This window comes from Vicugna pacos, unplaced genomic scaffold (genome assembly GCF_048564905.1).
Source record: "Vicugna pacos unplaced genomic scaffold, VicPac4 SAC-SAT, whole genome shotgun sequence".
Classification (NCBI taxonomy): domain Eukaryota; kingdom Metazoa; phylum Chordata; class Mammalia; order Artiodactyla; family Camelidae; genus Vicugna; species Vicugna pacos.
Genome location: NW_027328721.1, coordinates 17,592,074 through 17,610,380, shown reverse-complemented (window position 1 = coordinate 17,610,380; position 18,307 = coordinate 17,592,074). Strand labels below are relative to the sequence as shown.

General features: G+C 33.0%; 1 non-coding gene and 1 pseudogene across 1 annotated transcript; one reads left to right on the top strand and one right to left on the bottom strand.

Moving 5' to 3' along the window:
* Positions 1–10,218: 10,218 nt before the first annotated feature.
* LOC140692189 (olfactory receptor 4A47-like) lies at positions 10,219–11,139 on the bottom strand (annotated as a pseudogene).
* Positions 11,140–16,807: 5,668 nt separating this feature from the next.
* LOC140692266 (U6 spliceosomal RNA) lies at positions 16,808–16,914 on the top strand. The gene has a single exon (XR_012067836.1). It is a non-coding gene; the product is annotated as a U6 spliceosomal RNA (small nuclear RNA).
* Positions 16,915–18,307: the final 1,393 nt, after the last annotated feature.

Here is an 18,307-nt window from a genome sequence, read left to right as displayed (position 1 = left end):
GAATATAAAGACACTGAAATACAACAAAAACATCTGCCTTGCAAAGACAGTTGAACACTCTCACCTGCTAGAAAAATTTCTGCAAAGAAAAACAAAGCTGCTGTTTGTGTGCATACTGGCCTAATTAGTGGAAATTAACTTGATTTAGCCCACTATTGGCTGATATAAAAAAACTCAAAAATTTAAAAACACTGAAATTGGTTATTTGAATGTGTCTGTTCTCAGTTAATTATGGTAAGGTAACCAAAAATTACCTTACTTTGATAGAGGGTTTAGTCTAATATTCATATCTCTGGCCATTAATCTCTCTCTGCACCTAACAAGAGAAATTCTGGGATTTTTAACTTCTTGGAATAGCCAATGGCTGAGCATTTCACGGGCAATAGTAGACTCTTTAGGCTTCTGGTCATTTAAATAGCTTTTCCTTAAGGCTGCCTCATCCTTAATTAAAAGCATGTTTCTACCTCTCCCCAATTTTATCTCAGAAAATTGGGAACTTCACAAACTTCTCAAACAATAAGTCTATGATGAGAAAATTAGATGTCTGGAAGATTAGATACCAATTGAGAATAAATTTCAGCCTGGGCAGAAGTTTGGGTTTTCAGAAATCTCCTGGGCTAATCTGTCAGAAAAAATTATTCTTCCATTAATATATGCAGACACAGACTCTGACTTTTTTTTGTTACTATTTTATGTGAAAGAGAATATAAGGTCATCATAGATCCATTTATAGACTATCTGGAACAAATTCAAATGAAGAAACCTCTAGACAGTTTTCTTCTTCAGAATAATCCCTAGAGAGAAAAAGATTCGGATCTTGCAAAAAAGAGCAGCAAAATGCCAAATATATAAAAAGTCTGTAATTTGAAAATAAAAAAAAAGTATAGTGAATAATTTATGAATTTCATGTTAGGAAATCTTTGGTAAGGCAAATAATATTTCATCTGTAATTAAGAGAGAAACATATCCAACCATATCCTGAACAATGGAGGATCTTACTGTTAGCTGTTTGAGCATCTATTCAAGATGCCCTGAGCCTCACAGGCAGAGTGCTTTGGGACTGGGGAAGTTATTGAAGTAGACAGTCAATTCTTGAAATAACAAGTAATCACGGTTCTGTGGTTCTGGGTTGAAGCAGACATTGTTGATCAGGCCTAAATCTATGTCAGCTGAAACCATAATGATCTTCAGGTCATTAATTCAGTCCATTTATTTCAATTCAGTATCAATTGAGTTACTATTTCTACAAAAAAAGAATTATTTTCCAACAAAAGCCTACTTCTATATAAAACCTCTGGGGGCTTCCACTGTTATTTCCTTAGAATGGTTTACAAGGGGCTCCACTGGGCATCTGCATCTCCACATATATTTAGTTTAATATTGCATTTTCTGGGTCATACAGGCCTTAAAGAGTCATTAAATACCTATCTAAACCAACTGAAGTCTTTACTTTGTGCAGAGTCCCACCAAAGTTTTGGTGGTTTTCAGCTTACCTAATAAATGGATGAAATCCAACAAATACAAATGTCACACATGGTACTTCTAAGATTTAGAGTACATCTAAGTGCCACTTCCTCTCTTGCCAGTAGGGGGAAAAAATGGAGAATTTATTTTTCATTTGAAAAAATTATCTGATATGATCCAGATTACTGTGGATTAAATTATGACTCGGAACTGAAGAACTAATATATACATATGTATAATCTCTGTGTTCCTTTCAGCTGAATGCAAAGAACTACTAATGTTTCCTGCTGTCTGAATTAAGAAAAAGAATTTGCTAGATCAGTGGTGTCTACAAAAGCACAGACACTGAATTTCTATGTCTCAATAAATATAATACACTGAAAATATAACTGATATGGATGTTGCTTCAAAATATGTAATAACCCACAGTGATGCTCTGTAAGCTATGTCAGTCCTAAAACTAGAAAATTAAATATTGGGATAATATTTGTCATCTGGAAAGCAAGAATGGGTTGTTTTGCACCAAATATTTCCATAAGAGCCACCAGAGTAGCTAGAAAAATGTAAAATGCATGTGTCTGAAGTCATCAGAAAACTAACAGGGAATCAAGGATGTGTGGGGCCAAAATTTTGAAAAGAAGAGAAGCCAGAGAGCTAAAACCTGCATTTGATGCCCTCTTTTTGCTAAAGTGGGCTTATTGTAAAAACCACACATGAAAAGCTAAAAAGGTTGAGTGGAAGTTCCTACAAATGTTTTACCCTGAAGACAATAAATGAGATTCAAATTCCATCAAGAAGAGGACTTTGAAAACAACCAGGCTTTTCTTTGAGACCATGAATAGTTTTACTCTTGGAGTAAGGGTGACTAAAAAGAGAGTAGTGCTCATAGAAACTCAAGCCCACAATGACTCATCTAATTTCCTGATTAGATTATCTGGGATTTTTATTTCCCCAAGCCTACCTGTCAGCCAGAAACAAAATGAAATTTTCTGTTAAAGAAGAAAGCATAATAAAAGTCCTTGAATAACTTCTCAACTTTTTAAATATAAAATATGCCACAAAAAAACAAATGTAACAAACTATAGACAAATACAAGACCTAATTGAAAAGCAAAAGCTATTAAAATAAATATAGATGATCCAAAATATTGGAAAAAAAGCATTTCAAAATAAACTTAGTGTGTTCAAACAATTAAAACACAAGGTGGATAATAAATTGAATGAAATAAATTTGAAAGTTAAAATACATAAAACTGAAATTCAAAATTTATTTGTGGGGTTTAATAGTAGATTGGATAGATATGGATAGGGAACTAGTAAATGATAAGAGAAATTAGAAGAGAATATACTGATGCAAGTAGAAAGAGATAAAAGGATGGACAATGCAGGAAATAGCATGAAAGGTAAGAGCCTGACAAGATAAACATCTTAAATAACAGAATAAAAAGTGAAAAAGAGGTAGTGGAATAAATTGCATAAAGTAACCCAGAAAAGGTTCCACAGAAAAGGAGCACTCTTTCTAACATCAGGGAAAAATAATAGACTTCTACCTTTATAACATATTTTTAAACTTATTAACCTGAAAGGAATAATAAGTAAATAAGCAACAATAGAGGGAGATAATAGCACAACTCGTGTTAATTGCATGAGTATGGACACACCAAAAAATTTATAAAGATATAAAATGTTTAAACATCCTTAACAAATGTGATTGATTGAAACAAGAAACAATGCATCCAACAATGGCAAAAAGTGCCCATAGAACATTCTTCAAAAGTAATTATATGCTGAGCCAAAAAGCAATTCCCAAGAAATTTCAAAAATTACAGTCATAAAGTTTGTCTCTGGACATGAAGAAATTAAATAACCTAGAAAATCAAAACCTAAAAGTAGCCAGAAAATTACTCTAGGAATAGACTTACCATATGACCCAGGAATCCCACTCCCGGGCTTATATCCAGAAGGAGCCCTACTTCAGGATGACACCTGCACCCCAATGTTCATAGCAGCATTGTTCACAATAGCCAAGACATGGAAACAGCCTAAATATCTATCAAGAGATGACTGGATAAAGAAGAGGTGGTATATTTATACAATGGAATACTACTCAGCTATAAAAACCAACAACATAATGCCATTTGCAGCAACATGGATGCTCCTGGAGAATGTCATTTTAAGTGAAGTAAGCCAGAAAGAGAAAGAAAAATATCATATGAGATCGCTCATATGTGGAATCTAAGAAACAAACAAACAAACAAAACATACAAAGCATAAATACAAAACAGAAATTGACTCACAGACATAGAATATAAACTTGTGGTTGCCTAGGGGGTGGGGGGGTGGGAAGAGATAGACTGGGATTTCAAAATTGTAGAAATAGGTAAGCAAGACTATACTGTATAGCACAGGGAAATATATACAAGGTGTAATGGTAGCTCACACAGAAAAAATGTGATGATGAATATATATATGTTCATGTATAACTGAAAAATTGTGCTCTACACTGGAATTTGACACAACATTGTAAAATGATTATAAATCAATAAAAAATGTTAAAAATAAACCCAGTGCATTTCTAAATACCCCCTGGGTAAAATGAACCAAAACAAAAATTAGAAAACACTTTGAGCTTAATGATAATGAAAATACAACATATTAGAGCTTATTAGAGCTTATTAGTGTCAGCTAAATCTTACTTTCATATATTAGAAAATAATAAACCTCAAAAATCCAATGCTTTTGATTATAAACATATATTCAAGAATTTATTAATGTAACACAAGTATAAAGCCAAAATAATCAGTATGATGGAGGGAATAAAGATACAGACAGGTTTATGAATACATCTGCCTAGTACAGCAGCAGCAGCAGCCAAAAGTAGACAATTGCTGCTCTGCAGTTTCACTTGAAGTTGATATTAAATGCTCAAAGTAGGGGAGGGAATGGTATAGCTCAAGTGGTAGAGCAAATGCTTAGAATGCATGACATCCTGGGTTCAATCCCCAGTACCTCCTCCAAACAGAAATAAACAAATAAACCTAATTACCTCCCCCTCATAAAACAAAGGGGAAAAACGCAAAAAATGAAGGCTCAAGGTGAAGAAAAACCCTCCTGATAAGCAGTATTTTGAGCAGTACATATGGCTTTCATTTTACATGGGAGAAGAAATAGAGAGTAAATACAAATTTGATACACTGTTGAGGAAAAGAGGAAAATGGAAGAATGGATGACAAAGCAATCTGGAGGTGCTGTATGTAGCTGGATTACTCAGAATGGACCAAACACAAAAATATCTGTTCATCATATAAAGTACCTATCAGAGAATTTGCTGCAGAGAAAACTGTCAAATAATCTGGTCGACAAGATGGCCTGTCCTGTGGCTATCAATCAGCATTTTCAACCATTTTGTTGGTCACTGTGGCAGAGATGAATGATCTACACAGGCTGAGTGAGCAATAGGAGCTACCTGTCACTGATCCTGATCTGGCTCCTGTCACTGCTGAATGTTCCAATTCCATTAGTAAAGTTAATCACTGACTCCCTTATAAGCCACAATTTTGTAGGGAAACTAGCCAAAACTCTGTGGCAGCTTATGCCTTTAAAACTCCTCAACCTCGAGGAGACAATATTTTGTCTCCTAGCAAGCAAACAGACATTACAAGAAATAGAAAAAGAAGTTATTCAGGCTGAAGAAAACAGTATCATACAGAAATCAGAATTTATAGAAAAGGATGAAGAAAGTGGAAATGATGTACATGAATTAATAGAGAAAAGAAAGAAATTCCTTTTCTAAAGTTTCAAATAATTAGTTATGTAATGAAAGATTAATAATATATTCAGAAACTTATAACATATGTAGCAGTAAAATATATGACAACAATTTCAAGGTCAGTGGGATGTAATTGGAATTATAATTTGATAAGATATTTAATTGATGTTGAGAAACCAAATCCTGCCAACAACCATCTGCACAAGCTAAGAAGTGGATCCTTCTTCAGGGGAGCCTTCATGTGAGGCTGCAGCCCCAGCCAGCACCTTGATTGCAGCCTTGTCAGAGAACCTGAAGTGGAGGAACCAGCTAAGTCACGCTTAGTATGTGGACCTACAGAAACTGTGATATAAGTTTGTGTTTTTTCAAGTCACTAAGTTTTGAGGTGACTTGCAATGCAGAAATAGACAGCTAACATAGATATCTAGAAAAATCTTCCAATTAATCAGAAACTTAGCAATAAATATTTAAAGTAATCATGAACCAAAGAAGAAATCTTAATATAATTAACAAATATTTGTAACTACACATTAAAACTGTAACAAAATGGATGGGTTGTGACCAACACAGTACTTAGAAGAAAATGTATAGCTTTAAATGCTTATACTAAAATAAAGTATTTGTCTTTCTATTTCTGCTTATTTTACTTAGCATAATGCCCTCAGAGTCCCTCCATATTGTCACAGATGGCAGGATTCACTTCTTTTATATAGCTGAATAATATTCCATTGTGTTTCTATATGTATATATTTACATACATACACAATACATATGTATGTATACCATGTTTCTTTATCCGTTCATCAATCAGGGGACATTTAGGTTTTACATTAGGCTATTGTGAATAATACTGCCATGAACATGGGAGTATAGATATCTCTTCAGGTTCCTAATTTTATATTTTTGGATATACACACAGAAGTGGATTGTTGAACCATATGGTAGTTTTATTTTTAATTTTTTTAGAAACCTCCATAATGTTTCCCATAGTAGCTGAACACATATATATTCCCACCACCTGGATAGTAGAGTTCCCTCTTCTCTACATCCTCACAAGCATTTAATTTCTCCTGTAAATCTCATATAGCCATCCTAAGAGGTGTGAGGTGGTATCCAATTTTTATTATGATTTGCATTTCCCTAATTATTAGTGATGTTGAGCACCTTCTTACGTTCCTAGTGACAATTTGTATGTCTTCTTTGGAAAAATACCAATTTAAGTCTTTGCCCATTTTAAATTGAGGTTTTTGGTTTTTGGCTCTTGAGTTGTAAAATTCCTTATATTTCTCAGATATTAACTCTTACCAGATATAAGATTTGCAACTATTTTCTCCCATTCTATAAGTTACCTTTTATTTTGTTGATTGCTTCTTTGGATGTGAAGAGCAGTCTGAATTTAAAACTTGATATCCTGGGGGAGGGTATAGCTCAAGTGGTAGAATGCATGCTTAGCATGCATGAGGTCCTGGGTTCAATCCTCATTACCTCCAAAGAAAAACCAAATAAATCTAATTACATCCCCCTGCAAAAATAATAATAATAATAGTAATAATAAAACTTGATATCCTGGACTTCAATCTTATGTCATGTTGGGATGAGACATAACTGGCCTGATAGCTTTTGTCTCTTCCTTCTCAGAGCCCTGAACTGTCATTTTACAAGTCTGAGAACCTCACTGGGTAGACATTGTCTACATTACCCTATATCTACATGGAGAAGAAAGAGACCCAGAAGAGCCCCGTCCTATAGTCATCTCTACCAAGGCTTCATTCATATAAGTGAAGTCATCTTGGAACCTCCTTAAATGTCCATCAATCAATTGAAGAGTGACCTCAGTCCATGCCACATGAAACAGAATTGTTCCATCAAGTTCTTCCTCAATTCATATAGTCAGATACAGACTAGTGAATGGCAAGATATAGCCCTGTATGTGGACAGATACATGCTCATGTGTGATCATATCAGATACATATGCATATACATACATACATGCAGTCATAACAGTAGTCAAATACTGACCCATGTGTTGTGAGATACAGACCCATGCGTGTTCACATATAAATACATACATGAAATTGTATACAGACTTACATATCACTGAATATACACATACAGGTGGTCATACATATTCGCATGAGGTTGGATACACATCTGAGTGTGTGGTGGGATACAGACGTGTATTGTTGGATACAGGCCTATAAATGTTTGAGTACAGACATATGCTCCTGGCTTTGAGGATTGTGCTGTAATTCACACCAGTGAAAGACATCAAACCCTTTCTGACCAGCTCACTGAAAATGTGAATTAAATATAATTAAGAAAGTCCTCATTTTAAGAAAACCAAAAGGCAAGATATACTCTAGAGAGAAGATTACAAATTTTTATTGAGACATCAATCAACCCTTCACAATATGTGTCTTATTCTGGATAAGAAAACAAGATATTAAAACATGTCTTCCTCAAAATAAATATGTAGAGTCACAACTTTCTAAATTTCTTTTTCTGGGAAGCTTTCAAACTTTGCAGAATAATCCTAAAATTTAGAGGAGGAGGGGAAGGTGAAGGATGAGAAAAAAATGCCCCAAAATTGAAGCTTCTAGTTGATATAAAACCTGATATATTAAATAGAAAATTTTCAAATTATTACTGAAAGTTGTAATAATATTGTCAGATTAGTTTACCTGTTGGGGGAAAGAAGGCTTAGATATTTCCTAATCACTAATAAAACTAAATTCTAGATGGGTTAAAGATAAAATGTTTTGAAAAGTTATTTAAAAAAAAAACAAGAAGTTAAAATTTATAAAATCTGTGGAAGGAAATGGGATTTTCCAAGAGTGACATGATAAAAGAAATCCAAAAGTTAAAGACTATTAAACAACATCTTTTTATAAAAATAGCCATTATTACAGCATAAATAACATGGTAAGTATTTGTAGAAAATGTCAAAGAAGAGTAAATATTTGTGACAAATATATATATTTAATGTAGAAAGAATTAATCAAAGTTTTTCAATAAAAATTTTCACTCCAATAGATGAAGAATTCAAGAAATTGACAGTATATAGAGTGGATTCTATGTCCCACATATTATGAGAACATAAAGACAGCTAAAAAAATTTCCCTGACACCAGGGAGTTTATAGACCAGTGAATACAGATAATTAGCAAAATTTTATAGCTCATCATTTGACAGAATTATACAAATTTGAAAATTAACTAAATTTCTGTCTTAGTCCACTTGGGGAGCTATTTCAGAATACCACAGACTGGATGGCTTTAACAATAAACATTTATTTTTCACAGATCTAGAGTCTCAGAACTCCAAGATTAAGGTGTCAGCAGATTCCATGTCTGGTGAGGGTCCCTCCTCAGTTTACAGACAGCTATCTGTTGTGTCCTCATGTGGCAGAAGGATCAGGTGAGCTCTCAAAGTTCTCTTATAGGGGCATTAATTCCATCATCAGGGCTCCACATTCATGACATAATTATTTCTCAAACAGCCCACCTCCAAATACCACCATATTATAAAGGATTTAACTTATAAATTTGGAGAGGGAAACAAACTTCCAATCTATAGCAACATCCAAAAGGGGAGGAATTAATTCCATAAATTCCAATCAAATCAAATGCTTGATATTATTTGATGAATACTATGATGTTTGGAAAGATTTTGGGATAATATAAGAAATATCCATATAACAACAATAGCAATACAAATCAGAATATGAGGCTTTTCATACAGTGTGATTTACCAGTGAAAAATCACCCACAGCCCCCTAGCCTTAGCCCCTCATGTATCCAGGATAAATAAGGGAGGTAGAATAGTAAGTTTCTTTGACTGCATGATTTTGACCACTTTAAAGGCAGATAATATTTTGTTTCAAGCCTTATTCAGAGAAAAAGAAGATTTATTAATGATATCTTGACCAAATAGAACAATGTATTCTGGCTTCTTCCTAATAATCTGTATTTCATTAATAAAAGAGATGAGAAAGACATATACTGCAGCATGTCTTTTAACGATATCACTCAAAATATCTGGTGTCAAGTTCTGTAGTGTATATTTGAAGCTGACAGATTATGGTTTATGATGAATTTACAGATGAAAGGCAGAGCCTGTGTCTCTAAAGAATGCCATGGAACAGTATGAGCAAAAATGGAGATGGGGATAATGAAAACCAGCAGAAGTATTATCAGATAGTCTAAACTATCTGGGAAGATTAATGAGTCATCTTTATGAAAATGTAACACCAAAAAAAGCTGTTCCAATTGAGGAGATAATATGATTTCCCAATTGTAAAAATAAGTAAGATTGGTTATTTCATGTATATACACTTTGTTTATTTAGATTATTTTAATATACTTAGCCTCTTGGTTATTAATGTTGCATCTCTGAAACATCACTCTTCTTTGATGTTAACATACTGAGCAATATAAGCAAAAGGATATATAAAAATATCTTTCAGATAGAAAAATAAAACACGTGTTTCAAATATTAATATGGGCTGTTTCTGTTTAGGGAGGAGTGAACCAAGTTTTTATGTCTTATTTCTTACTTTATTTTTCCAAAATCTGTAATGAACCCTATTGATTCTGGAAAGATTACATTACTTAAGACATAAACATAAGAAAATCTTCCACTAACTAAAATAAATTTATAGGATTAACTATAGCTTAACTGGCCATATAGAACAGAAATCAGTAGTCTCAACAGAGACATTTTATAACCAAAAACTATACATATTTTCATAGGAAATTTTAAAAATCTTAAAAATATAATTCACATAAAATATATGCTTTGAACTGAAAAATTATGAAAATCTTAAAAATATGTTTTGACCATTGGAAGTATTCAAATAATAAATGTTTTTCATCATTCTCAAGTTATTAAACCTGAGGAGAAATTTACTACAGCTAAATGATCATTCATGGCTAACTTAGAAAGAGTAACTTTTCATAGAAAATAAGTAATACATTTCCCTGATGTCTCATTTTCTTTTTTTGGTCCAGAGCTTTTTCATGGCATTTTTCATCTTTCCATTTCTCAGAGTATAGATTAGAAGGTTCAACATAGGAGTGATAACAGTGTAAAACACAGTCAAGGACTTATCAATGGGTAAGGCAGAAGGATGTCTCACATACATAAAGACTCAAGGGACAAAGAAGAGGACCACCACAGTAATGTGGGAGCCACTGGTGGACAAAGCTTTGCACCTCCCTTCCTGACTAAGATTCTTCAGGGAGTGCAGGATGACCCCATAGGAGATGAGTAAGAGCATAAAGATGACCACACAGATTGCCCCATCATTGGCAACCACAGTGAGGCCAATAATGTAGGTATCAGAGCAGGCAAGTTTTAACAAGGGATACATGTCACAGAGGAAGTGGTCAATGACATTGGGGCCACAGAAGGGAAGGTTGTAAGCCAAGAGCAGTTGAACTACAGCATGCAAAAACCCACCAACCCAAGCCAACAGCAGCAGCAGAATACACACTCACTTATTCATGATTGTCAAATAATGTAAGGGTGTGCAGATGGCCACATAGCAGTCTTAAGCCATGATCACCAGGAGTAAAATCTCAGCACCACCAAATAAGTGCTCTATGAAAAGCTGGGTCATGCAGGCTTGGAATGAAATGATTTTCTTCTCACTGAGTAAGTTTATAATCATATTTGGGGTGATTGCAGTAGAATAAGCAGCATCCATATATGATAAGTAGCCAAGAAAGAAGCACATGGAGGAATCCAGCGTTGAACTGACCACCACAGTCATGACAATGAGTATGTTGCCCACCATTGTCACCATGTAGATGAGCAAGAACACAACAAATAACATTTTCTGACCCTGGGGGCTCTGAGTGAGCCCCAAGAAGACAAACTTGGTTACATTGTTCCTTTGCTCCATAGATTCTTCTATATGTCTTATTTCAGAGCTCAGGACAAAATTACCTGTAAATATATTTATTATTAGTGACTTCTTGAAATCTTAAGATAATTTGTTTATTCAGCCAATAGGCAGTATGGTTTATTATGTTCCAGTACTTTCAGAAATTATAATACAAATCTGATTAAAACATTATCCTTAACCTCAACAATCTTATAGGCTAATGGAGAGGCAAGTAATTAGGGACATATATGGGAAAGGGATAAATTAGTATATAAATCACTTGCCACAGTTAACTTTCCATCAGGAAGCTAATTAAATTGTACATATAGGTAATACTTATTACAAAAATTAAAATTTATTAAAGATTTAATACAAAAGCAAAGCAAGATTTACTTAATATTTACTTTCCAGTTAATAAAAGAGGTAACTTTCTACATTCTAAAGGTGGAAGAATCTTCTTAACCAATCATTAAAATCCCAAATAGATATATTTGACAATTTAAAAATTTTGCATAGATTTAGGAAAAGATATAACAATGTCAATATACAAAAGTAGTTTGGAGAAAAGGTTTACATTTTAGAAGTCATATACAGAGTTAATATCTAAAATAGACAAATATCTCTAAGCAATTAACTGATAAAAGATATAAATAAAAATATAAAATAAATAAAAATATAAACAAACTATTAAAGGAAGGATACATCAAAATGGTCCACAAACATATGATAAGATGCTGAAATTAATATGTGAACAGAAAAATAGGAATTGAAGCAACAGCTTACTTACTACAGTATTACATTGGGCTCTTGGAAGTCACTCAGTCACTTTCTACAGATGCTACATCATCTTTTAGTTTTTAACAGAAGATTTTCTTTTGAACTGCTGGAATTTTAAAAATGAATGTGAATGCCCTGATACCTAAAGAAATTTGATCTTGATTGTGAACAGAGACTACAAATATTAATTGCTGGCAAAATTTGTTCTCTTAACAAAGAAATATTAAACTGACATTTTAATTGGAGAAAAAACTCTAAATTATATTTGGAATGTTTAGATAAAAATGCAATGCTTACAGCACATAATTAAAACTACCATGAGATTTAGAAGTATCTGTTGAGGACAGCTTTTTGTCCTGGGACACGGGGCATGGCCAGAAAGGCAGCCGCCCCCTCACCCATCATGCATCACAGGTTGTGGGGAACCTGGTGCTAAACCATTGATAGAAGACATGCTTCTGTGTCGGGGTTTCCTAGGTAGCACAGCAGCTCCCTAGCTGTGATCTAGTGGAAGTCAGCCCTCAACACAAGGGTTTAAAAAGGGGGGAAATAAAGAATAAGATAGAAATATCTGCCCATTAAATTATTCCCAAATAGTTACACTTGAAATTAATTTTTAAAGTATACTTGATGTTAGAGAAGGTAAATTTATTCTAGATCTTTATAATAAGAGGATATCCCAAAAGGGTATTACATAATAGAATTGATTTTCACATATTTTAGTGATCACAAAGATCCCTAACTTTGCTGGTCATGAGAAACAGATAGGGGAACTTCTGAAAGACTGGATTCTCACACCACCAATGTACTTTTGCAAAATATAAAGTCTAGTTCAGAATCTTGTGTATAAACTTTCCTGGGTTACCTGCATAAGGAGACAGCCATTCAATCCATGAACTGGGCTCTGGTGCCTTCTCCCTTGTCCTTCATTGACTGATTCCATCTCTGAGAACACAGACAACAGGACACTTACACCATCACTGGACTTTGACCTGTTTCCACATGACCAACTCTTCTCATGTTGCAGGAAATCTGATTCATCCCAATCTTTTAGAAAAATATATCTTTTTGAACTGTTAGAATTTTCAAAATGAATATGTATGCCCTGATACCTAAAGAAATTTGAATCTTGATTTTGAACAGAGACTGAAAATATAAATTGCTGGCAAAATTTGTCCTCTTAACAAAGAAATATTAAATCAACATTTTAATTGAAGAAAAAACTGTAAATTATGCTTAAATTAATTAGATAAAAATTTTGCCATTTTGTGTTTTATACCAGTAAAAATGAAACAGTGAAAAAGCCTTTATCACATTTTGATTCTCAACCTGTTACACTGTCCTGTCTTCATACAGCACTGTTGAATGTTGGGTTTCCTGAAGGATGAATACTTCATATGCATGCTTTATTATGTTTTGAGTACATCATTCCATTTTGGGAAGAAGCCTATCACGTGAGTACTAGTACAGACAGATACTCTCTGAGGGTAATGGCAAAGGTCCACAAACACTTTATCTACATTTGAACTGCAGTACATATTATAGAGTCATTCAACTGGTGCATCTCCAAGGGTGATTCTTGTCTAATTAAATTCATTGGGACATTAATCATAATTTTGACAGTACACCTCTTATCTCCAGAGATGCCACCAAGGTAATCACCATGTAGAATAGGCCTTTCAGAACCCTGTCCTCTGAGGGAAAATCCTGAAAGAACAACTTGAGGTCATATCTCCAAAAGGGGACAGTCCAGTCTGGGTAGAAGTAGAATATGTAAAAGCTTTCTTGTTTAAATCATGACCTTCAAAGTAGGAAAATCTGTTTAAGCTTTGTCTTTGCAGATGACATCTGATCTGATTTCCAGAAGATAATAAATGTTAATTTCAAAAGAAGTCATTTAAATCTTATTTATAATGCAGATAAAGTTTGTCACATGGTTTCAGAGAGCCAAGTTGAGAGAATCTGTGTTAGTGTGGGAGTAGGGAAAGAGAAAACATTTGTGGGACTGTTCTATTTATCTCAAAGAACTGCTCATGGAGCATTCATCAAAATAACCAATAAACTGGGCCACAAAAGAATTTGCAATACATTTCAAAGGACTTAATAATATAGAATATATGTATATATTATAAAAATGTAATTCAACAAGAAATTGACAACAAAAATATAACATTTTCCAGTTATATACAAATCAAACAACCCAAGTCTAAATTATTCATGAATCTTTGGAAAAATTAATTTTCAATAGAAAGATAATGATACATGTGTAAAAAAAGATGTATTAAAGATATATATGAACTATATATTTAAAAACTATAAAAAGAAGATGTAGCTCCAGAAATGGTTAGAGGGAAATGTATAGCTTTAATTTTAAGCATTAGAAAGCAAGAAATGTTATAAGAAATGCTATAAGAAATGACCTAAACTTCGATGTTAAGGAGCTAGCAAAGAAAAAGCAAAACTATTACAGAGAACATTGTACAATGGAAATAGTAAATAGAACATTGTACAATGGAAATAGTAAATAGAATACAGAAATCACTGAAATAGAAATTGATTGAAAAAATAGAGAAAATATATGAATCCAGAAATTGGTTCTTTGAAAGTCTAGTAAAATTGATAAGATCTTAGCAAAAATGAATAAGAAAATTAAGAGAAAAAAATTATCATAATTGAGAATGAAGAGAGGGTCATCACTGTATGAAGAGTCTGCAGAACTTAAAAAGATAATAAAAGGATACAATAATTTATGACAGCATACTTGACAACTAAAAGAAAATGGACCACGGTTATGAAAAACACAAATTTCTACATAAACACACTAAGAAAAGTAATTAAAAACTGTAATAATCTAACACTCAAGAAAATTATTTCTTTAAAATCCTTCCCAAAATTCCATCCCCATATAGCTTTATCAGTGAATTCTACATAAAAATCAATCAAGAAATAGTACCAATCCTACATACATACTTTTAGGGATGGGAGGAAATTATACTTCCCAGCTCATCTCCTCGCTGCATATGCACCCAGCGTGATCCTTATACCAGAATGAAACAAGGTCCTCATAAGAGAAATAATCAGACCAAGATCTCATATTATCACAGACTCAAAATTGTGAGCACAATATTTAGTTTGATTCTTTTAAATGTTTTATTTCTGATTTTTTTCATGCTGTTATGATTTATGAAGCAGATCTGAAGCGGTACTGGGTCTGGGGCTAAATTACGTCCCACTGCTGATGCAGAATTGTCTTAGTATTTAACTCCCTCTACTGACCCTGTGAACAATGAAGCCTTCCAGCTGCTGAGAATAGGCATTATTCCTAGCCCAGTCTGAGCACCAAGCACTCCTCTCTCTAACCTGTGTGGGTAGATCTTTTCCCATCCTCATGTAGTTTCCTGAAGACTATGAATAATTGAGGGGGATCTCTCCAGATCTCCAACATTGCCTCCCTCAATGCCTCTGAATCTCTCTTTCTCTGCCCCGCAGGTCTATGATCTGCAGTGTTCCACCCTCAGAAATCTAGCTGCCTCAGTGCCTTGGTCTTCTCAGACCCTCAACTTCATCTCCTCAACTCAGAGTCTACCAGGATCTTTTGAGGGATCCTTCTCTGTACCACAATATGGAAACATTTTAAAGGTAATAAATCAGAACAACCTTAGAGCTTCACTTGTTCATTTCTCATCACTCAGCAATCACTGTCAATCATTATTGACATCTGGTGTCTTGAAAATAATTATTTCATATTCTGGCTCTTTGTTTGCCTGACTTTATAAAAACCTATACATGAATATTTGTATCAGTTTTATCCATAATTTCGAATAGCTGGAAACAATAAAAATATCTCTTAATGGAGAAAAGGATAAATGTCATACAGTTTGGAATAATACTCAGCAATAAAATGAACTATTAACAAATGCAATATGCACAAATTTCAAATGCATGATACCAGGACTAAGAAGCCAAGTTTAAAAGACTAGATATTCGACATGATCCTATGTATAGAAGACCTAAAAATATTGCACCCCAAACTGTTAGAACAAATAAACAACTTCAATAAATTTGCAGGCTACAAAATCAACATACAAAAATCAGCTGCATTTACATATACTAACAATGAGCTATCTAAAAATATTTTATATTAATTTTGAAAATAATCCCATTTACAATGGCATCAAAAATAATAAATTACCTAGATATTCATGAGAGGTAATTGGTATGTAAATTAGCTTGACTGTGGTATCCATTTTACAGCATATATGTATATGAAATCATGACATTGTATACCTTAAATATAGAAAATTTTGAATTCTCAATTATACCTTTACAATGCTGGGAGGAAAAAAAAGACTACATACTGTATGATTCAATTTATAGGACACTGTGGAAAAGACAAAACTATAGGAATGGAAATGGATCAGTGTTTTCCAAGACCTGGAGGTGAAGGGAGGATGTGATGCAAAGGAGCACGGGGAAATATTTTTGGTGATGAAACATTCTGCATATTAATTGATGTGGTGGTTACATAACTATATATATTTGTCAGTACTTACATAGCTTTGACTTAAAAAGGATGAATGAGGCACTGTAAAGATTTTATATTATGTAAAAATAGAAAACAAAAAGAATTTTTACATTAAAATATCAGACAATTGGAAAATGTATTAGAACAAAAGATTCTATTTAAAATAGCAGCAAAAGAACTCAAAAATACTAAATCTATAAAAAATATACCAGATTTATATGAACATAAAAGAAATACCCATGTTTGTGGATAAGAAATCTCAATTCACTAAAGTTATAAACTTTCTCTAAATCAAGTCTCATTGAAAATATTAACTAAACTTAGTTTTTGCTACACTAGCTTATTGAATTTTAATTATAAAACAAATATGCAAGAATAGGCATTTCTGTGCTCACTTCGGCAGCACATATACTAAAATTGGAATGATACAGAGAAGATTAGCTTGGCCCCTGCGCAAGGATGACATGCAAATTCATGAAGCGTTCCATATTAAAAAAAAAAAAAGAATAGGCATTTCTGATAAGGAATAGAAATGAAGGAGTCCTAGGCTTATGAGGTATCAAAGCATATTTTAAATCAAATGTAATCACATCATATGCTTAAAAGTCACATGAATCACTGTAAGTTAATAGAGGCCTGATTTTTATCCAAGCACATACCATATTTTAGAATACAAAGTTGAGATATCAAGTCATGAGGAAAATACTATTGCACCTATAAAAATGACCTTGAATGATTCTTGAAAAATAATTAAAATGCAATTCCTACTTACATGGTTCAAAAATCTAAATATAAAATATAAAACAATAAAAAAATTTAAAAATTAAATGCTGAAAAAATGTGGGATATTTTAGTAATGGTGAAACAAGGAAATTCTTCCTAAACAAGACATAAAAGCAAGAAAATATGGATAGATTTAATTATACAAATATAAACATATTTCTACATGGCCAAGAATATTCTGCACAGTATAGAAACAACAAAATCAAATAACAAGCTAGAAGATAATTCCACATACATGGAAAAGGAAATCATTTCCTTAGTACATAAATAAATTCTAAAAATTGATACGGAAAAAAATCAGCAATCAAATAAAACACATAAATCACTAATAGGCAATTCATGTAAATGAATACAAATCATTTTAAACATTTGAATAGGTACCCAAATTCAATTCTACTTATTTATAATTAAAGTATACAAATGAAACACAATTTCCTTAATCAGACTGTTCTATACCCAAAATATTTATCAAGCACTGGTTTTTGAGAATTCAGGCAAACAGATATTTTCCAGAATGAAGAGGGTAGTGAGTTTGATACAAGCTCATGGATGGCATTTTTTCAATAACTATGAACATCAACATTTTAAATACATAAACCAATTGACTCAACAATTCCACCACTGGGAACTCATACTTAGAAAATTTCAAAAAGACTTAATTGAAGAACTGCTTGTCATGGAGAAAGACTGAAGAAAGCATGAAGAAGATGGATACATCAGTGTCACTGTATATTTATAAAGAAGTTAAGCAGTATGAGGAGACTGAGAATGAGGTAGATCTATAGATTGGTATATGAAGACGTCCAGGAGGCTGAGTATTAAATAGCAAAATTCATACACAGAGACATCATCACAAACACATCTATGAAAATACGCTAATTTTTGCAAAGATTATAACTTGAAGAATCTTAAGAACAGAGTGACTGCATTTGAAGAAATGGGAGATACTGCTATAGGAGGATTAAGAGATTTATTCTACATATTCCCTTTTGTATCAATTCTATTTTAATATTTATTATTATCCACTATTTTCAGTTTCTTATTTTCAAAAGTAGAGTATTACACTAAAAATAGGATATGTAAAGCAAATGAAATTGAATAAAG